This window comes from Schistocerca americana, chromosome 3 (assembly GCF_021461395.2).
Source record: "Schistocerca americana isolate TAMUIC-IGC-003095 chromosome 3, iqSchAmer2.1, whole genome shotgun sequence".
NCBI lineage: Eukaryota > Metazoa > Arthropoda > Insecta > Orthoptera > Acrididae > Schistocerca > Schistocerca americana.
In genome coordinates this window covers 346,492,772-346,516,117 of record NC_060121.1, presented here as the reverse complement: position 1 = coordinate 346,516,117, position 23,346 = coordinate 346,492,772, and the positions used below count along the sequence as shown (strand labels likewise).

Sequence of the window (23,346 nt, the reverse complement as noted above, 5' to 3'; positions counted from 1 at the left end):
AATCTGTTAACTCCCGTCGTTCGACCAATTTGACGTCGGGAACCTTTTCACATGAATCACCTCAGTCCAAATGACGTATCCGCTAATGCACTGCCCCTTTATGCCTTCTGTTGCGCGATACCATCACCATTTGTATATATGTGCATATCGCTATCCCATGACTCTTGTCACTTCTGTGTATGCTAACCGTACGCTCTGGAGACACTCGTATGAATGATCATACGTTCCTTAGCTGCAGTCATGTTCCTGGAACGAACGAACCGCCCATTAGGAACTGCCTGGTACACGTCACTTCCTCGCTTACAGAATAAACTGCTAAGTTCCTGGAGAGTTCGTTACCGCCTCCCTCGTGTAATTACGTCAGCTAGTTTTCCTCAGCACTACGAGTTAAAACCGGTTTTATCCCGCCGCTTCTTTTATAGCTACGAAAGTATAACAGTGTGAAGTACAGAACACCGAAATATGAGTCTTGAATCTGTTGACAAGTAGGTGATTTTAATGTCCAGTCGACGTAATGATACTGAGTTGGACAAAGACGCGGCAATGAAACGAGCATGGTACCATCAATGTAAACGTTCACAAGATAACTAAGGAAAAAAGCGAAAAACTTACATGAGAAGGAGGACTTAATGCCCGTTCTTCTCTAACACAAAGAATGCGTCTTAACATTCCCATCTATCGAAGGACGTTGACCGAAATGTCCTCAGTACTTTGAATAAGCTAATGCAATGAGCTTAAGATGTGCAGTGTTAAGAAATTGGAAAAAGTCGCTGCGTGCGAATCCACCGTTTATTAATTCTAACGAAATGATCTCAGTCTTCTAATATGGTATACAGTCTTACGATTGCATTGGCGGCCGGCCGAAGTGGCCGAGCGGTTAAAGGCGCTACAGTCTGGAACCGCACGACCGCGACGGTCGCAGGTTCGAATCCTGCCTCGGGCATGGCTGTGTGTGATGTCCTTAGGTTAGTTAGGTTTAAGTAGTTCTAAGTTCTAGGGGACTTATGACCACAGCAGTTGAGTCCCATAGTGCTCAGAGCCATTTGAACCATTTGATTGCATTGGCCCAGCTGAAACATTTCGGGCAGATTCGGAAACTATTCCGTAGTACAACTTGTTAGATGAAATTGCATATGATCAGACATTTTTCTGTAAGTTCGAGCCCGCGGTGTTAGTTAAGAAAATTTTATTTGATTGGACTACTTATTCCTGAACACCAGAATGACTTTGCCTTCGCAAAAGCAAATGGACTGTAACGGATTGCTGATACCACAACCAGTGCTCGGTACGTACACCACATATTTTGTTTTTGTATCGTCAGGGAGTTTTGCACAGTAAGATTATATATGGCCTGTACGGCCATGCAGACGCATTTAAATAGTATTTTAAAAAGCTGCTAAGCAAAAATGTAGGGTACATCTGTCAGGAAATCAGTGATTTGCTGGTGTGTGCTGTCATCACATGTTGGCCGAATGGTATCAGGAACGTCCCAGATGTGAAAACACTACTGTAATAGTCATCGGACGAGTTAAGATCTTCAGTCTTCCGTTTAGTGACAGTCTAGCAGTTTATGTAAACCGACTAATTTTTTCCCTTGCGGTTACCTAATCCATTTGCAGAACAGGAACTGCTTACTAAGTTCCTTTGTAATACACTCTAAGGGAAAAAAAGGACGCGCCACGAAGGAATTATCCGAAAAGTGAGCATATCGGTAGATGTGATGAGCATGTGCAGACAAACAGGTGGTTACAATTTGAAATGGGCTGGATGATTTATTCAAGAGAAGAGGTTCACAAATTGAGCAAACAAATAACGCGTTGATAAACCTCTGGCCCTTATACAAGAAATTATTCGGCTTGGAATTGATTGATAGGGTTGTTGGATGTTCTTCTGAGGCATATCGTGCCAAATTCTATCCAACTGGCGCGTTAGATCGTCCATTTCCCGAGCTTGTTAGAGGGCCCTACCCATAATGCCCCAAACATTCTCAATTGGGGAGAGATCCGGCGACCTTGTTGGCCAAGATAGGATTTGACAAGCACGAAGATAACCAGTAGAAACACTCGCCGTGCGCGGGCGGGCATTATCTTGCTGAAATGTAAGCCCCGGATGGCTTCCCATGAAGGGCAACAAAACGGGATGTAGAATATCGTCAACGTGCCGCTGCGCTGTAAGGGTGCCTCGGATGACAACCAAAGGGGTCCTGCTATGAAATAAAATGGTACACCAGGCCATCACTCTTGGTTGTCGGGCTATATGGCTGGCGACAATCAGGTTGGTATTCCATCGCTGTCCAGGGCGTCTCCAGACACGCCTTCGCTGGTCATCGGGGCTGAGTTGAAAACAGGACTCATCAGTGAAGGCAGTTCTACTCCATTCAATGAGTTTCCAAGCCGAAGACGTATCTGCAGACGCCCCAGGCAGCGATGGGATAAACTGCGAGAACTATATGCTGAGTTAAATCAAATAGTGAAAGTGAGGTTGTGAAGGTTCAGCCTTCTTACAAGAAGTCGAAATGCGTTAACAGAATTAACATGCTACCTATGATAGACTTTATTATCAAAGCAAAATTCATAGTGGATTTTTTGACAAAGGTCGTATGGCAAACCCTCTACACTACTTAGAACTGAAAGAATAGGAAAAGTGTTGACGTAAGTCCAGGCTGGCCGGCACACCGGGTCTCGTCACTCATAGCGGATTCGGCCCGGGGCTAGCGAGTCTCCCAGAAACCCGGAATCTACGCGCTAACGCGCAGGGCTATCCGGACGAGTCGTTCCGTTGATATTATTTTGTCTCTAAATATATCTCACGAGTTTGTATCTTCATGTCCGCTTTCTTCTTCAGTATTACATACTACCACTTCAGTCTTTCTCTTGTTTATTCTCATCCCATACAGACTATAGAAAATCAGTTTCCTTTAATTTACGTCTATGGTCACAAACTTTTTGTTAACAGATTACCGGTTTCGGTCTTTAATGACATCATCAGATCTGCAGCAAAAATGGGAAAAACATAAATACACTCGCAAACTGTATGCAGCTTAAGAACAATACATAGAAAATAATGGAAAGTAGTACTGACAAAATTTACATTTGTGCGCTTTAAATATGAAGAGGCATACCTGTTTCATTAGAACAAAGTCCTAATGTACTGCAGCCATAGTGGCATCGTCAAATGTTAAATGCGGAATCAGCACCAGCATCGTCAAATACATATAAATAACATCACATGCACGAGTCATGTTGTCAGTAGTACTACTGTTTGAAACAAGCTGCCGTACAGTAGCCACAAGATGTTTGTGTTGTAAGTTCACCAGATGTCGCTAATGTCGGCGTACACTAGTTTTCAGAAATTAATTGAAACAGCGTGTACTTGACGATGCTGGTGCTGATTCCGCATTTAACATTTGACGATGCCACTATGGCTGCAGTACATTAGGACTTTGTTCTAATGAAACAGGTATGCCTCTTCATATTTAAAGCGCACAAATGTAAATTTTGTCAGTACTACTTTCCATTATTTTCTATGTATTGTTCTTAAGCTGCATACAGTTTGCGAGTGTATTTATGTTTTTCCCATTTTTGCTGCAGATCTGATGATGTCATTAAAGACCGAAACCGGTAATCTGTTAACAAAAAGTTTGTGACCATAGACGTAAATTAAAGGAAACTTATATATACGGGTCACTGTTTTTTCGCGACGATGTCGCAGCTTATGAATATAGAAAATCACTTGCATTGTGCCGAGGCCCTTTTCAGATCACCTTTCGTCTCCGTAGACACAACAATACCATCAAGGTATCGTAGCATTTCTATCTTTTTATGATCCAAAGTTAATATAGACATTACCTGCTGTTGCGCATTGAAATACATCAGTGAGAAAAGTTGAAAACTTATGCCGGACCGGGACTCAAACCCGGATTTTTTCCTTTCTCGCGAACGGTCACCTTGACCGCCTCTGCCATCGGAACACGGTCCCTGATCGACTCAAATCTGTAACTCATCCTCACTCTACGGGCGTAGTGCTCAAATGGTTCAAATGGCTCTGAGCACTATGCGACTCAACTTCTGAGGTCATCAGTCGCCTAGAACTTAGAACTAATTAAACCTAACTAACCTAAGGACGTCACACACATCCATGCCCGAGGCAGGATTCGAACCTGCGACCGTAGCGGTCGCTCGGTTCCAGACTGTAGCGCCCAGAACCGCACGGCCACTCCGGCCGGCGGGCGTAGTGCCACTGCCCATTACGCTCACTATGCGAACATGTTTGTGCATTTGCACTGAAGGATCATTGGGCAGACTCGCCCTAGTCCAAAAGAATTGACACCGCATACGTATGTCTATCTTCTGTCCGACTGTAGAATTCCAAAATTCTGATTACGCTGCAGGCAGCGCATGCTCAGAAACAGAGAGATGTGACGTCGTGTTCTCCGATCGGAAGTTAATCTGTTCTCGCTGCGCGCACTCTTGTTTTAGTAATGGACAAGAAAAGTGAGTTAATGATTGCCTTTAAGAATGTAGGCGAGAAAAAGTTTCGGAAAAATTTGAAATTATACGTAAAGTTTGTTGGAAGTTGTTAAGCGCTCTCGTTATGAAAACACTGGGTGAATATAAAGTAGGCTATTTGCGCCCCATTTTAAGCAAAATCTAGTTTTGCACACATCTCAGTTTTTATGACGTCATATACTCTGAACTGTGTGTCGCACAATTATATAATTTTGCAGCTACATGCAGTGGTGTATGTGGATACTGTCTGCAAACTGTGTTGCGAATAGAATTAGTAGTAAAGAAGTAATAAATTAAAACGTCGTGCCTGATGCTGAAGTTTGGCTGCATGAACAGCGAAAACTTATAATAGTAAGTGATAAGTTTTTCCTTTCGTCAATTTGTGGGGGTTATCAGCGAGAAAATTTCGTAAAGTTTGAAATTATCTGTAAACTTTGTTGGAAGTTGCTAAGTGCTCTCATTCGCAAACACTGGATCAATGAAATCAATGTATTTGCGCGCAGTGAGTTGCGCTGCCTCACGACAAATACACGGTTTCTATCTCTAATACTTGTCCTATTGTGTTAAAATTTTAACGCGAAATATTGAAAGTCGAATCGTTGTGGCCCGTACGCTGCAATTGGAACGAGGTTCCGAGATAGAGATTTAAAGCGGCCCCGAGACCGTCAGTAATACTGCACAATAATACTGTGCAATATGATTGACGTTCTGCCTAGACAGCTTAGTAGTGTTGTCAGTCTAGATCCACATCTACGTGATTGCTCTGCTATTCGCAGTAAAGTGCCTGGCAGAGGGTTCAATGAACCACCTTCAGCTGTCTCTCTACGGTTCTACTCTCGAACGGCGCGCGGGAAAAACGAGCACTGAAATTTTTCTGTGCGAACCCTGATTTCTCTTATTTTATCGTGATGATCATTTCTCCCTATGTAGGTGGGTGCCAACAGAATGTTTTCACACTGGGAGGAGGAAACTCTTGATTGAAATTTCGTGAGAAGATCTCGGCGCAACGAAAAACTCCTTTGTTTTAATGATTGCCACTCCAATTCACATATCATGTCTGTGACACTATCTCCCCTATTTCGCGATAATACAAAACTAGCTGCCCTTTTTTGTACTTTTTCAATCCGTCAGTCCCAACTGATGCGGATCCCACACCGCACAGCAATACTCCAGAATAGGGCGGACAAGTGTGGTGTAAGCAGTCTCTTTAGTAGACCTGTTGCACCTTCTAAGTGTTCTGCCAATGAATCGCAGTCTTTGGTTTGCTCTACCCACAACATTATCAATGAGATCGTTTGAATTTAGGTTATTTGTGATTGTAATCCCTGAGTATTTAGTTCAATTTACAGCCTTAATATTTGTGTCACTTATCGCGTAATCGAAATTTAGCGTATTTCTTTTAGTACTCATGTAAATAACTTCACGCTTTTCTTCATTCAGGGTAAATTGCCACTTTTCGCACCATACAGATATGGTATCTAAATCATTTTGCAATTCGTTTTGGTCATCTGATGACTTTACTAGACGGTAAATGACATCATCTGCAGACAATCTAATAGGGCTACTCAGATTGTCTCCTGTGTCGTTAATATATATCAGGAACTATAGAGGGTCTATAACACTTCCTTGGGGTACGCTGAATATTACTTCTGTTTTACTTGATGACTTTCTGTCTATTACTACGAACTGTGACCTTTCTGACAGGAAATCCCGAATCCAGTCGGAATGATACCGCGAGTAATGTTGTGCAGTAATATTGTGGTTCGGAATGTGGGCGATAAAGACGCTGCTACCGCAATGATTGCTCTACTTTGTTGCAAGCAGAAAAAAAGGTTGACGATAAATTGGTTATAGGATTATCAAAGTTCACTTGGGAAAACTTGTTGAAAGTCACTCCTGAGTGTGGTAATTTGTTGTATGTTTATATTCCAACATTTGATACAGTGCTGGAAACGGTTCTCCCCATATATTGGCGTCCCCGTACAAGGTCTCCACCCCCGGTCCGTCGGATAAGTTTCTGCGGACGCCCATATTCCTGTGATCAGGAAACAAAAATAATACGATGACGCATACAGTTCCTTCAAGTCAGCCCTTATCTATTGCGCTACGATTTCTTGTTACCCGGAGTTCTTTCAAAGTCTCGAAATTACCAGGTGCAGTTTAATTTTGCAATGTTTGAGACATAGTTAGGGAAACGCGTCATGCAATAATACGTCCACCATTTCGGGTAAGTAATCTATGCACAGAGATAAATATCTATGTATTCTTTTATTCATAATTTTGCATTAATTTAAAAAAAAAAAGCATGTTCCTTCGTGGCCATTCCCTTTCTTTCCGACCAACAAATCATACGAATCATCATTCTTAACATTTATGTTTTTGTACTGATCTGTCCTAACAGCCCACAATGCTGGCAGTGATTTATACATTTCGATGCACTCTATTATTATTATTATTATGCTCTTTCGTGTTGGTTTGAACTCATTTTTCACAGAACAGCAACAACAAACCTAACCTAAACCCCTTGCTCTGTGTAACATTTGAGAGACCATCAAGGATACTGTCAGTGCTGCCCCCAGAAGGCACAGTATTTCCAGGCAACGTAGTATATTTCCAAAGTTTATGATTGCCTCAATATTACTGCGCAACACGTCAGTGTCACTCGTAGCCAGGCAATATTATTGGGCATCCGGGAGGTACTGTCAGTAGTACTTTATATCTACATGTACATGGATAGTCCTCAAGCCACCGTATGGTGCCTGGCGGAGGTTACCCTGTGTCACTACAGGTAATTAGCTTTCCTGTTTCACTTGCAAAAGGAGCGAGGGAAAAGCGACTGTTTATATGCCTCGATATGGTCCCTAATTTTCGCATCTTACCTTCGTGGTCCTTACGTGCAATCTATGTTGGCGGCAGTAGAATCGTTCGGCATTCAGTTTCAAATGCAGCTGATTCTCCAAACTTACTCAATAGTGTTTCTCGAAAAATACGCCACCTTCCCTCCAGGGATTCCCATTTGAGTTCCCGAAGCGTCTCCGTAACACTTACGTGTTGTTCGAACCTACCAGTAACAAATCTGGCAGCCCATCTCTGAATTGCTTCGTCTTCCTTCAATCCGACGTGGTACGGATCCCAAACACTCCGGCAGTACTCAAGAATAGGTCGCACGAGAGCCCTATATGCGGTCTGCTTTACAGATGAGCCACTCTTTCCAGAATTCTCCCAATAAAACGAAGTCGACCATTCGTCTTGCCTACCACAGTTCTCACAAGCTCGTTCCATCTCATATCGCTTTGCAACGATACGCCCAGATACTTAAACGACTGTGTATTGTATCCAAACATTACAGGTGTGTTCTTCCTACTGATCCGCATTTACTTACATTTTTCCACATTTAGTGCTAGTCGCCATTCCACACACCTACTGGAAATACTGTCTAAGTCGTCTTGTATCTTCCTACAGTTACTCAACTTCGACACGTTACAGTACACCGCAGCGCCCTCAGCAGACAACCACAGATTGCTGCCAACCCTGTCCGCCAGATCTTGGGGCACTCCTTGTCTCTGATGAACACTCTCTGTCGAGGACAACATAATGGGTTCTATTACTTAAGAGGTCTTTGAGCCGCTCACATATCTGTGAGCTTATTCCATATGCTCGTACCTTCGTTAACAGCCTGCAATGGGGCACAGCTTTCCGGAAATCTAGAAATACGAAATCTGCTGTTGTCCTTCATCCATTGTTCGCAGTATATCAAATGAGAAAAGGGGAAGCTGAGTTTCGCACGAACGATGCTTTCTAAAACCATGCTGATTTGTGGACATAAGATTCTCAGTCTCAAGAAACATGATTATATTCGAACTGAGGATATGTTCAAGGTTTCTGCAACAAACCGAATTAAGAAGATTGGTCTTTAATTTTGCGGGTTCGTCTTTAATTTTGCGGGTTCTTCCTTTTACCCTTACTAGAGTCACCTGCGATTTTTTCCAATCTGTTGGAACTTTTGTGCGGGGCTAGAGATTCACGATAAATGCAGCCTAGCTAGGGGGCCAATGCCTTTGAGTACTCTTTGTAAAATCGAATTGGGATTCCATCCGGACCTGGTGATTTATTTACTTTCAAATCTTTCAGTTGTTTCTTTACGCCAGGGATGCTTATTACTATGTCGTCCATATGGGAGTCTGTCCGATGGTCAAAAGACGGTATGTTTGTACGATTCTCCTTTGTGAACGATTTCTTGAGCGTGAAATTTAAAAGCTCGGGTTTCGTTTTGCTATCTTCAACTGCCACACCAGACTGGTCAACAAGGGAGTAAATGGAAGCCTCAGGCCCGCTTAACTATTTTACATCTGACCAGAATTTTCTCGGTTTCTTTGCCAGATCTTTTACTAAGGTGTGGCGGTGATAGTTGTATACTTCGCGCAATTTTTTCACAGACGCACGAATCTTTACTAACCTTTGCTTGTAGTCATTTGTGCGTTCACTTTTGAACCAAGAATGTACCATCCTCTGCTTCCTCATCATCCTCCGAATTTCGTTATAAAACCATGGTGGATGTTTTCCATCCTTTATCCACTTACTAGGCACATAACTGTCCAGACCACGATTTACAATAGGCTTAAACTTTGCCCATAATTCCTCTACATCCATCTTACTGGAACTAACTGATGCCAATTCACTGTGTAAGTGAGATGCTAATAACTGCTTATCTGTTCTGTCTAGCACACACTCTCTCCTAGCGTTCTGTGGACTGATTTATTAACTTTCGTGATCATAGTTGCTATAATATCATGATCGCTAATATCCGTTTCTGTACTGTCATTGTCTGTAAGGTCCGGCCTATTTGTATCTACGAGGTCTAGGATATTTCCATTGCGTGTGGGCTGCCGAGCTGGCTGCTCAAAGCAGTTTTCAGAAAACATGTTCAAAAGTATTTCGCATGACTGTCTTCTGTACCCCGTCACCAGCAGTGAATCCATAGACATCCCAGTCTATACTCAGTAAAGTCGGCTCCAACTAGTATTGCATGATCTGGTTATTTACGCGCTATTGACCGCAGACTTTCTTTGAATCACTGTAGAACTGTTGCAGCAGAGTTAGATTCCCGATAAAAACATCCAGCAATTAACCTGGTTTCACCTACACCTCTTATACGCGACCACATAACTTCACTGTCACACTCAACTTCGCCGGCCGGAGTGGCCGAGCGCTTCTAGGCGCTACAGTCTGGAACCGCGCGACCGCTACGGACGCAGGTTCGAATCCTGCCTTGGGCATGGATGTGTGTGATGTCCTTAGGTTAGTTAGGTTTAAGTAGTTCTAAGTTCTAGGGGACTGATGACCTCAGAAGTTAAGTCCCATAGTGCCCAGAGCTATTTGAACCACACTCAACTTCGACTTCAATGGGGACAATATTTTTGTCGAGTGCAATGAACACCCACTTCCCCATGGCCTCTAATCTATCTTTCTGATATACGTTCCACGACTTGCTAAATATCTCACTGTCAGAGGTTTCCACTTCAGGTTGCAGACAGCTCTTGGTCTCCCAAGAATAATTTGAGCGCAAGAACGTTCCTGGAGGGCAGTAAATTCGGAAACACTATTACGAATACTTTGTTTACTGATAAAGTTATGACAATCGAATTGTCTTTATACTGAACGCCGTTTGACTTCCCTTGCTGGATATCAACTGACGAGTGTTCATCAGAGCACCTCAAACTACCGCCTGGCCTAAAAATCCTCATGTGCACTCTACAAATACTCTGCTACTTTAGTAGCTGCTTCCTTTTTGTAGTGTACACCTATCTATCAAGTGGAGTCCTACAAATCCCAACACGAGAACGCCGGTCTAAAAATCTGCAGTCAAGACCGTCACAGAATCGATGAAGCCTTTGGTTGACACCTTCCACTCGGCTCCAAACCAAAGGATTCCGATCAACTTTGGGAACAATGCTGCAAACTGCGAGCTCTGCTTGCACCCAATGCGCGAAGTCAGCAGTCTTACAACCCATGCGACAGGCATCAACGTGAACCACGACATGAAGACGACTGCATTCTGCACGCTCGATAGCAACATCTCGGATGAGGCCTCCCGGCAGACTTACCGAGTGCACATTGGCTTTCTTTCCAGCCCTGAGCGCTATTTGCCTAAGGGGCTACGTAACGCGCCTAACATTGGAGCTTCAAATAACTAGTAAACCCCTCCACCCGTGTGCCTGCTCGGACCCTTCTGAAGGAGCGGCCACCTGTCCACTCACAGGGGTAATGGGAGAGGCGAGGTGGCCATTCTCCACATTGGCCCTCCGCCTTGAGCGACGCGAAAGCCTTACCACCTACCACTCACCCTGCTGTGAGGGCGAATTCTTGTGTCGGGTGCCTCAGAAGCAGAGCCCCTGGGCAAAACAAGCGACACCTGAGGTGTCCCATGCGACGCGCCAGGTTCTCCGCCGCCATCTAGGGGGCACATCAGTTAATACTCTGTGCTTTTGTGGATTCTTACGCGTAGTCTTCATGGTATTTTTTGCTTTCTATACTTGACACACTGCAAATGTTGTATGAGAATTTGATAATTTTTTCTGCTAGATAGACTAATTACCTGAAAGCTAAAAGGTATTTGCGTTTTAAGTATGTGGGCAAAGAAAAAACGTACACTGTGCGTTAACGGGAATGTAAATATATGACGAATCTCTTTTAATGAAAACAGTTTCAGCTGTGGAAATGTCAGATCTGCTGAGGGAGAAAAACAGCGTGCAGTTGTTTTCTCGAACAAACAAATGATTTTTTTTTAAATGTTCCCGCGACGCTTTTCCTATTCTTTCAGATTAGAGCAGTATGGGGAATTTACCATACGACCTTTCGTGAAGAACATCCGCCATACATTTTGGTTTGGTCGTTAATAACCTCTATTATCATTTTCAGTGTCGAATTTCCGTAAGGGAGACGCTCCCTCATAACCCCCACTTTCACCATCCAGGCGCCAAACAGTTCAGCATGTGGCAGAACAATCGCAGTTTTGGCGCCAACGTTCAAACAAATACGACCAATCGTGCAGACAGGGCTCACAAGAGAAGACGGCAAGTGCCATAACTCGATTTCCTGTGGAACTTCGCTCAGTGTAAGAGGGGTCAAAACAAGCAATCACGTGTCCCTTCTTATCCGCAGATAGTCATCCGTCAAGAGAAAACTATGGCCAAGATTTTCGACGCAACTTAGATGCCTTTTATCGCATGATAAGTCAGCTGAAACGTGGCACATTGGCTAGCGTCGGGGCTTCACATTTTTGCGCCCCGTGTTCGAAACCCGATTATTGTTTTTATTTTCTTTTTCATTTATCTACCCATGTACGTAGAAGGTTACTACGCGAATGTTTCTTGCCTAGGTAGGGGATACAAGGGTGTTATATTATTTTTAAAGTTGAAGCTGGGTTTGTTATGCATTTATTATATAATATATGTTTCTATGGTGTATCGCTGTCTGTTCGCTTTGAGAACTAATTCCCTTCCAGATTTCCTCAAGAGGCGGCCGGAGTGGCCGAACAGTTCTAGGCACTACAGTCTGGAACCGCGCTGCCGCTACGGTCGCAGGTTCGAATCCTGCCTCGGGCATGGATGTGTGTGATGTCCTTAGGTTAGTTAGGTTTAAGTAGTTCTAAGTTCTAGGGGACTGATGACCTCAGAAGTTAAGTCCCATAGTGCTCAGAACCATTTGAACCATTTCCTCAAGAGGAGGAAACCAGCTAAACAGGCCAGAATCGACTGAGTGCAAGACCTCCTTGCAGGGTGCAGAATAAATTATTATAGTTGCTAGCCGACCGAAACCCACTTCATAAGGACAAGTACACAACACCGCCATTGTTATCACCAAGACGCACAATTCCAAATTTTTCTCATTCATTTCTTATTTTGCACAGTCGTGTAGTAATTTTTCTATGGACATGGATGCATAAATGGGAATAAATAATTAAATAAATAAAACGATAATCAGGTTTCGAACACTGGGTGCAGAAGTGTCAATCCGCGACGTAGCCACAACTTTGACTAAACAAGTTACATGTTAAAAGGCACATAAAGTGTCTCGAAAACTTTGACTGTTTTTTCTCAGAAACGTTCAAGTATCTACGGATAAGTGGAGATAAATAGGCTCTTGTTTTGACCACTCTTCTACTGAGCGAAGTTTCTGGGTTCAAATGGCTCTGACCACTATGCGACTTAACTTGTGAGGTCATCAGTCGCCTAGAACTTAGAACTAATTAATCCTAACCAACCTATGGACATCACACACATCCATGCGTGATGCAGGTTTCGAACTTGCGACCGTAGCGAAGTTTCTGGGAAATCGGATTATGGCACTTGCCGTGTTCTCGTCAGTACAGGAATAATATGCCAGGAGCGCTGCAGTAGACTTATTTGCCACAAATAGTCGTTTAAGGGGGGTTGGACGTCAAACGGGCCGACTTGGAGCATGAGAGGCACCACAGGACATTTCAATTTCCACTGTCTATACTTTTACAAATAAATTTATAAAACTTTGTCAGCATGGCCAGGAAGGATTCAGCATTCACACTCTTAGCAGTGGAAGTTGTAAAACATAACGAAATATTTTTTTTTTTACATGTGAAATTTCATAATTTAATAATGGCAGCATTTGTTGCTATAGGTACACTTTTCTTCATAAATAAGAGAGATTCTTCGAAGAATTTTGCACAGCATACAAAACATACTTAAAGGTGTATGAAACTCTAGAATTTTCCATATGTATTAAAAACTGTGGTAAAAATTGAGGTAATTAACTACAAAATTTGTGTTTTTTCTCTAAAGATGATGTTTAAAATACAACAGCTCATTCGTTTTTTCATAAATTAAATAAATTCTAGAGTTTCATGCACCTGTAATTATGTAATGTATGCTGTGCAAAATTCATCTAAGAATCTCTCTAACTTACGAAGAAAAGTGTACCTATAGCAAAAAAGACAGCCATTAGTAAGTGAAAAAAGATGAGTTTTCATTCGCAAAAAAAAAAAAAAAAAAAAAAAATTTGTTATGTTTTCGAACTTCCACTGCAATGAGTGTGAATCCTGAATCCTTCCTGGTGATGCTGACAAAGTTTTATGAATTTATTTGTAAAAGTATAGACACTGGAAATTAAAATGCCCCTGTGATGCCTCTCGTGCTCCAAGTCGGGTCGTTTGACGTCCTACTCCCCTTAAGAAAAGAAAATCGCTTATGTAAATAACGCTTTAGCTCACGCGCATGACGGATGTCGATCTGCAAGCGCGCACACCCTCTGTTGCGTCCCGAAAGCGCTTCCCGACCCCGTTGCGCCGGCCTAAATCCCGTCTTGTAGGCCGTCGACCCAGTGCCGAAGACCTAGTTTTTGGCCGCTCCCGGGCGAACGACCCTTTTCCGGCGGCCGCCTCGCCTACGTGCGCAGAGTGGGCAAGGTTCGTTGACACGATCCCGGCCGACCCGTGACCCGCTTGGGCGGCAGCGTGGAGACGCCCGCCCCATTGGTCGCGTTAAGAGGTCGACGCGCTCCTGGGCGGCCGGCACGTGCTGTGCGCGGGTCCTCCCCTGTGGGAAGCGGCGCGGCCGGCGCGTGGCTGAGGCAACCGCCGACGTTGGGCAACGCCGGGGCGCTCACTAGCCGGCGCCCGGCGCCTCCTCCACATCGAGGTCACTGGGAAGCCGGCATTAGGCCACTGATGGAGCTGCCGGGGGCGGCTGCTTGACCCCGTGAGCTCGGCTTGTCAGTGAAGTCTTCAGGGGACGGGAATATGACGTAACAGTGCGCCACGGCAGAATGAAGAAATATATTTCGATTTCTCGGTTATTCTGATTGTGCTCCCTTTGTTAGACAAGTTCCAGGACAGGCTTTTATTTACTTTCTGAGTGTGTAGTACCAAAAGGAAAGAAATGTTGTCTTTATGTTACCTAGTTATGTGTGCGTCCTCGAAATGATCTCAGCCGTGTTTGCGCACAAACTCACTAGGTGTCAGGGCTGTTTAGATTAGATTAGATTAGATTAGATTAACTTTCATTCCAATTGATCCGCAGTGAGGAGGTCCTCCAGGATGTGGAACATGTCAGAAAAACAACAATACATGACAAATATTTACACCTAAAACAAATAAGCTAATGTACCATTCCACAGGTCCCAAGTGGAATGATCGTCATTTTTTAATGAACACTATAAGAAAGAGTCATTTTACAAATACTAATGCACTGAATTTAAAATTAAAAAGTTTTTTCATTTATTTATAAGGTAATAAACATGTAAACAACTACTATAATACTTATTTACAATGAACACATTACTGCACTGAAATGGTGCAGAAGTTAGATTGTACTTTTACACACACACACACACACACACACACACACACACACACACACACACACACACACACTTACAATGAACACATTACTGCACTGAAATTGTGCAGAAGTTTTATATTTATATATATATATATAATATATATATATATATATATATATATATATACGTTGGTTTTACTGAGAAATTCGAGAAATTCATCAATGGAGTAGAAGGAGTTGGCCACCAATAAATCCTTTAGGCTTCTCTTAAAGTGAATTTCATTGGTTGTTAAGCTTTTTACAGCTGCTGGCAAGTTATTGAAAATGTGTGTGTTCCTGAATAATGCACACCTTTTTGTACAAGACTAAGTGACTTTAAATCCTTGTGAAGATTATTCTTATTTCTAGTATTGATTCCATGAATTGAGCTGTTGGTTTGAAAAAGTGATATATTTTAATGACAAATTTCATTAAGGAATAAATATATTGGGAAGCAGTAGTTAGTATCCCTAGTTCCCTAAACAGGCTTCTGCAGGATGTTCTTGAGTTCACACCACATATAACTCTTACTGCACACTTTTGTGCCCTGAAAACTTTAGCTTGGCGTGATGAATTATCCAATATGACATTATGGAATGAAAGTAAGCATAGTATTCCAGATTTTTCATTTTTATATCCCCTTTGTCTGACAAAATTCGCATTGCAAACAGAGATTTGTTAAGACGCTTCAGCAGTTCTGTGGTGTGCTCCTCCCAGTTGAATTTATTATAATGCTCCTCCCAGTTGAATTTAGCAACACACTATTTGGGTTCTTGGCGCATTAGTTGCGATGTTACAATGGATGCTGACTGTGAGCAAAGAGTGAACATGAAGTTCTGGATTAAGCCTGGAACAACCCATAGTGAAATGCAAGAATATGCAGGCGAGGCACTTTCAGGTAGTCACCTTTCCGAATGGCACAAAAAGTTTCGTTGAAGGCAGAGATGCAGTGAAAGACGATTCCATAGCCGGTCATCCATGTACAGCACATATGGTGCAAACGTGGAGCATATAGGGTAGTTATTGCAAGAAGACCATCGTGAGATATCAGAAGAACTTAAGGGGGGTAGGACGTCAAACGGGCCGACTTGTAGCAGGGAGGCACCACAGGACATTTTAATTTCCACTGTCTATACTTTCACAAGTAAATTCATAAAACTATGTGAGCATGACCAGGAAGGATTCAGGATTCATACTCTTAGCAGGGGAAGTTAAAAAACGTAACAAAATAATTTTTCTTACGTGTGAAATTTCATCATTTTTTCAATATTATTGGCTGCATTTGTTGCTGTAGGTACACTTTTCTTCATAAGCAAGAGAGACTGTTCGATGAATTTTGCACAGCATACAAACCATACTTACAGGTGTCTGAAACTCTAGAATCTATTTAATTTATGAAAAAGTGAATGAGCTGTTACGTTTTAAACTTTATCTTTAGAAAAAAAATCATATTTTGTAGTTAATTATCTTAATTTTTACCACAGTTTTTAATAGATTTGGAAAATTCTAGAGTTTCATACACCTGTAAGTATGGTTTGTATGCTGTGCAAAATTCATCAAAGAATCTCTCTTACTTGTGAAGAAAAATGTACCTATAGCAACCAATGCCGCCAATAGTAAGCGAAAAAATGATGAAATTTCACATGTAAAAGAATTTATTTTGTTATGTTTTGGAACTTCCACTGCTATGAGTGTGAATCCCGAATCCTTCCTGGTCATGCTGACAAAGTTTTATGAATTTATTTGTAAAAGTATAGACAGTAGAAAATAAAATGTCCTGTGGTGCCTCTCCTGCTCCAAGTCGGCCCGTTTGATGTCCTACCCCCCTTAATTTGAATTGTGATGTGTGTCATAAGATCTTACGCGAAGATTTAGGGAAATGCAAACTTAATGCAAAACTTGTACCTCACACGCGGACAGACGGACAGAAAGGGGAAGGATGAAGAATTTCTGCTGAACTGCTGGGTAGAGCCAGAAGTGATTCCACATTTCTGTCAACGGTTATTGCTGGAGATGAAAGTTGGTGCTACCGGTATGACCCTCACATGAAGTGTCAAAGTGCTGGATGGTGGAGTCCTGGATCACCAGCCTCGAAAGAAGTTACATGACAATCTTCAAGAACAAAGACAGTGTTGATCGCATTCTTTGATATTAAAGGAGTAGTTCACCATGAATATATTCCTCCAGTCACACAGTGTCCAGGTCAAACAGTGAATCAAACTCTTTACATCGAAGTCTTGAGACATTTGCAACAATCAATTGGACATCACCACCCTACTTTGTGGCATTCTCAGGACTGGTTCTTACTGCATAACAATGCAAGACCCCCTACTGCATTGTCTGTTACCGAATATCTGGCCAGACATTTTGTTATTGCCATCCCACATCCACCGTACTTGCCTGATCTCTCGCCTTGTGATTTTTTCTTGTTTCCACAAGTGAAAAGGTGACTGAAAGGAAACCTTTGTCAGGATATTGCAGACATCCAATGGGCTGTGACAAATGAGCTTACATGTGTCACAGTTAAAAATTTCCCTGCTTGTTTTCAAGACCTCCAGAAACGTTGCCAGCTGTGTGTAGAGCACCAAGGGCACAACTTCAATAGTAGCTAGGATCATTGCTTGGTTAAGTACAATTTTCGATTTCTTTTAACAAATATGTCCTGGATTTTTTCTAACAAATGGAGTACATTATCTTGAAAGAAGTCTCTTTCCCACCTGAGGCCTTTTTTTATTTGAATTAAACATGCTATGAGTACCTCACTTAATTGGAGTTAGATAATGGAATGGACAACGGCTTAAAATCAAACAGGTTCAAATTCCATGAGGGCTGTTATTATTATTAATTTTTGTGCCATGGTCTCATCAGCTTAACCAAAGCCTGTCTCCACAATATCCTCCTATCTTCCAGGAGAGTTCTTCCTGAAAGTTTCACAGGAAAACTTGTGTGAAGCATGAAGCTTGAAAGGTAGGAGACAAGGTACTGGTGGAAGTAAAGCTGTGAGTGCGGGTCATGAGTCGTGTTTGGATAGCAGTCAGTACAGCACTTGCCTGCGAAAAGGCAAATGTCCCGAGTTCAACTCTTGGTCTGACACACCGTTTTAATCTGCTTGGAAGTTTCATATGAGTGCAAACTTTGCTGCAGAATGAAACATTCTTCTTGCATCTTCTGTAAAGTTTGTAAAGTAGGGGCTGGTCATGCCTGGATAGCACATTTAGTATCATCACTGTCAGCAATAGTCAAGTGCCTGGGTTTGAGTTGTGGTCCAGGACACAATTTTGATGTGTCACTAAGTTTCATGATAGTGCACACATTACTGCAAAGTGGAAGACTCTTTCTGGAAATTGACATATTCTCTTCAGAGATGCAAGTAAAATGGAGAAGACTGTCATGGACAAACTTTTTAAATAATTTTTAGCACTATACCAGAACGTTGCTGTACATTTGAGAGCACCAACTTACAACCACCCATGAAATTGTAATAAATTTTGGTGTTGGGATATGGAGACTGCCCAACTAACCATACAAATCTGGCCACCACAGGTTATTAAACACACATGCTATCCAAACTATTTTTCTATTACTGTTAGTTTCTTTGATAATATGTAAGCAAATCATCAGTTTATGTTTATCCATTATGGATATTTTAGAACCATGACTGTATATTGAATGTAAATAAAAAAAGTGACTGGTTGCAGTTTTGTTTAACTTATTTACATCATCAGTTAATATGTTTCTGCTGTCCTTGGAACAAAACTGCCTGTGGCTGATATGCAGTTCGTGGTCTAGTGGTTAGGACTGATGCAGCGAGATCCTTGGGTCCTTGGTTCGATTCCCGGCTACATCAGAGATTTCCTCTACTCCGAGATTGGGTGTTATCATCACTTCATTTCATCATCATCATCATCATCAACACAAAATTTGGTGAAGTGGTGTCAAGCAGAAAGGCTTGCACTAAGCACCCAAACTACATCTGTTGGGGTATCTTTGCCAATAACACCATAATGATCATTATCATGATTATTCCTCTAGCTGAGTCATAGATGCTACCATATGCTTGCCCACAGTGTGCAAGAAAAATATGTGGGTCTTCATCATAGTACTTACTGAGGTCTGCAGATTTAGGACTCTGTCACTCTTTCCTGTGTATGACAGCTTGTGCTATCTTCCACCTTAATAATGGCTTTCACTGAAGGTTTTTTTCAACGAATAGGACCATTCTCTTCTAAGTTTATTGATAAATCTTGTCTACAGCAGATTCTCATTTTAATCAAATTTAGTACTTATATACGTGTGAGCTGAGGTGAGAAAAGCCATTGGGGTAGTGATATGCACATATGCAAGTGGCAGTAGTATCACGTACACAAGTTAAAAAAGAGCAGGACATTGATGGAGCTGTCATTTGTACTCAGGTGATTAATGTGAAAAAATTTCCGATGTCGTTATGGCTGCACAATGGGAAGTAACAGACTTTGGCTATGGAATGGTAGTTGGATATAGATGCATGAAATACTCCATTTCGAAAATCATTAGGGAATTCAGTATTCCAAGATCCACAGTGTCAAGAGTGTGGCAAGAATACCAACCTGCAGGCATTACCTCTCACCACAGACAACGCATTGGCTGGCGATCTTCACTTGATGACCGAGAGCAGCGATGATAGTGTAGAGTTGTCAGTACAAACAGACAAGAAAGCCTGCACATAATAACTACAGAAATCAAGGTGCGACATACAACGAATGTATCCATTGGGACAGTGCAGAAAAATTTGCCGTTAATGGGCTATGGGAGCAGACAACTAATGTGAGTGCCTTTGCTAACATCATGAAATCGCCTGCAGCACCTCTCCCGGTGGGACCCTACATGACTGGAAGACAGTGGCTGGTCAGATGAGTCCCTATTTCAGGTGGTGAGAGCTGATCGCAGGGTTAAAGTTTGGCACAGCCACTATGAAGCCATGCACCCAAGTTGTCAACAAGGCACTGTGCAAGCTGGTGGTGGCTCCATAATGGTGTGGGCTGTATTTGCATGGATTGCACTGGGTCCTGTGGTTCAGCTGAACTGATCATTGACATGAAATGCTTAGGTTTGGCGACTTGGAGACCATTTGCAGCCATTCATGAATTTCATGTTCTCAAACAATGATGGAATTTTTATGGATGACTTTGCGCCATGTTGGGCATTGTTCACAACTGGTTTGAAGAACGTTCTGGACAATTTGAGCAAATAATTTGGCCACCCAGATTGCCTGACATGAATCCCATCAAACATTTATGAGACATAATTGAGAGGTTATTCATGCACAAAATCTAGCACCGGCACCATGTTCGAAATTATGGATGGCTATAGAGGCAGCATTGCTCAAGATTTCTGCAGTGGACTTCCAATGACTTGTTGAGTCCATGCCACATGTAGTTGCTGCGCAACACCAGGCAAAAGGAGGTCCCTCACTATATTAGGACATATCACATGATTTTTTTCCATCTGATCATGTAGAATAAATGTTTTTCTGAGATAAACTTAAGAATGTGCAGCAACCTGTATGGCATTTCTATCTTCTGCAAGGTCATTCCGTGGTTATGGATGTGACATTTGTACAGTTGACCCTGAAATATTTTAATAAAGAAGAAGAAGAAGAAGAAGAAGAGGAGGAGGAGAGACCTGACCCTTAACAATATACAGCAAACTTTCATATATCTGTCTTCTATTTCAGTATTATGAAAAGGATAGTTGCTACTCACCATGTAGCGGAGATGCTGAGTCGCAGGTAGGCACAAAAAAAATACTGTCAGAAAATGAGCTTTCACTCAAAAAGGCCTTTGTCAAAAATAGATATCACACACACACACACACAAACGCAACTCCTGCTATGCAGTCCCAGATTCCAGGATCCCATAACACACATTGCAACTCTTCCCCTCCAAGAGCTAAAGCAACACCACCTCAAAAAACTCTCCACCCTGCTCACTTCCCACTCCCTACTTGGACTACCATTATCCACCACCTCTACAAAAACCTTCAAACCCCGTCCGCCCTACCCATGTCCTCTCGTAACCAGCAAGCCCTGCCTCACAGATCTGCTACATTTACCCCACCCTCCGAAACTCCCTCCCGCCACCACACAGAGTCTAGAACCTAAACAGACCCTAAATATTGTCATGACACCTTCCTCCAAAAGCCTTAGCCCCACAAAAGTATCAGTCCTTTCCAAAGACCTCACCATTTGCCCCACTCCCAAATTCAATTGTGCAGACCCAGTTAAAGACCTTCTCTCCTTCTCCCAGTCCCTACACTGAGACACTTCTTCGCCACCAACCCTACTAATCAGGCTCAACCAAAGACCAATGTTTAACCCTGCCTGACTCAGTTCACTCCTCCATCCAACTGTGATCCACACCCACCTGCCCCCAAATCAGCTCCTGTTAACTTTCCAGTATTTATTAACCTTGAACCTTGCCTCACCATTTTCCCCAAGTCCCTCAATATCCAAACTAACCTTACATCTGCAGAAAGAACTGTGATCCACCACCTAAAACCTGATCCTGATCTTATAATCCTACCTGCTGAAAAAGGCTCCACCACAGGTGTTTTGAACTGCAAGGATTACCTGACAGAAGGTCTGTGCCAGCTGTCAGATTCATCCACATATAAACCCTGCTACAGTTACTTCACTCCCCCCAGAGTCAATCTCTCTCGTCACCCCTACCATTCCTTGCACTTCCTAAAGTCCATAAACCCAACCATCCAGGATGCCCCATTGTTGTCAGTTAATGTGCCCCCAATGAGAGAATCTGTGCTGTCGAAGGCCAACACCTTCAGCCTATTACCCGCAACCTATCCTCCCATATAAAAGATACCAACCATTTCCTCCACTGACTCTCCATAGTTCCTGTTGCTCTACCATATGGTGCCTTGCATGCCACTATTGATGCAATCTCCTTTACCACTATTGAACACTACCTTTTCCAACACCTGATGGATTCCAAACCAACATCCTCCTTCCTAATTGCCATGACCAACTATACCCTCACCCACAATTGCTTCTCCTTTTCCTACAAACAAATCCAGGGTATGGCTAAGGGCACCATCCTATGCCGATCTATTCATGGGCCATCTAGAGGAATCCTTCCTAAACACCCAGAATCCCAAACCCCTCACTTGGTTTAGGGTCATTAATGACATCTTCGTGATCTGGATTGAGGATGAGGACACCGTATCCACATCCCTCCAATCCTTAACACCTCCTCCTCCCTTGGCTTCACCTGGTCCTATTCAGCCCAACAAGCCACCTTCTTCGATGTTGACCTCCACCTCAAAGATGGCTACATCAGTACTTCTGTCCATATCAGACCTCCCAACCACCATACCAGGAAGTCCCTTCCATACAGCACAGCCTGGCCACACATAGCCACCGCATCTATAGTGATGAGCAGTCCCTCTAAAAATATACTGAGGGTTTTGCTGAGGCCTTCGTGGACCATAATTACCTCCCACCCGTGTACAAAAGCAGATTTCCTATGCCCTATCTTCTCAGTCACTCACCACATCCCAAAGTCCCACTGTCTGGCCACAGAGCAGCATTCCCCTCATACTACCCAGGACTGGAGCAACTGAATTACATTCTTGACTACCTCTCATCTTGCACTGAAATGAGAAGTGTCCTACTCACTATCCTTCCCCCTCTCCCACTGTGGTATTCTGCTGCCCACTGAACCTACACAATGTCCAACCCCTTTGCTTCGTGGCTCATATCCCTGTGATAGACCTAGGTAGAAGACCTGTCCCATACATCCTCTCACCATGACCTGCTCCAATCTGGCCTGTCCCATCAAAGGTGGGGCTACCTGTGAAACCAGTCATGTGATCTACAAGCTAAGCAGCAACCATTGTGCTGCATTTTACATTGGTATGACAACAAACACACTGTCTTTCTGCGTGATTTGCCATTGACAAACTGTGGCCAAGAAACAGATAGACCACCCTGTTGCTGAGCACACCACCCAACACTACATTCTTCATTTCAGTGACTCTTTCACAGCTTGTGCCACCTGTATCCTTCCCACCAGCACCAGCTTTTCAGAACTGTGCAGTGGGAATCCTCCCAGCAATATATCCTATGTTCCCTTAACCCTCCTGGCCTCAACCATTGTTAATCATTGACCTTACCCATCTATCCCCTTCTCTGTCCCCATTCCAGCACTGCCCAACCCTGTACTCCACCAACGCACCCAGTCTTTTTACTTCTTTCCTTTTCCGCCCCAACCCCCGCCCTCCGTCTACCTCCCAACTGCACCTAGCTGTCCTACCCACTCTCTACCTCATTCCTGCATGCTCCCACTAGCAGCACTTTACCATCCCCACCCCTACCCCGCCCGCTCTCTCCTTACCTCCACCACCCGGTTGCCTCTCCCATCATGTGCTGCTGCTCACAGTCTGGCTTCAGATGCCAGAGACTTTTGTCATGTGTATGTGAGTTCTTTTATGTG

The 23,346-nt window shown here is 43.0% G+C and overlaps 1 protein-coding gene across 1 annotated transcript in view; it reads left to right on the top strand.

Annotated features, from left to right (window-relative positions):
* LOC124607404 (WD repeat-containing protein 75) overlaps positions 1–23,346 on the top strand; it is a 218,743-nt gene that overhangs the window by 179,236 nt on the left and 16,161 nt on the right. The window lies entirely within an intron of this gene.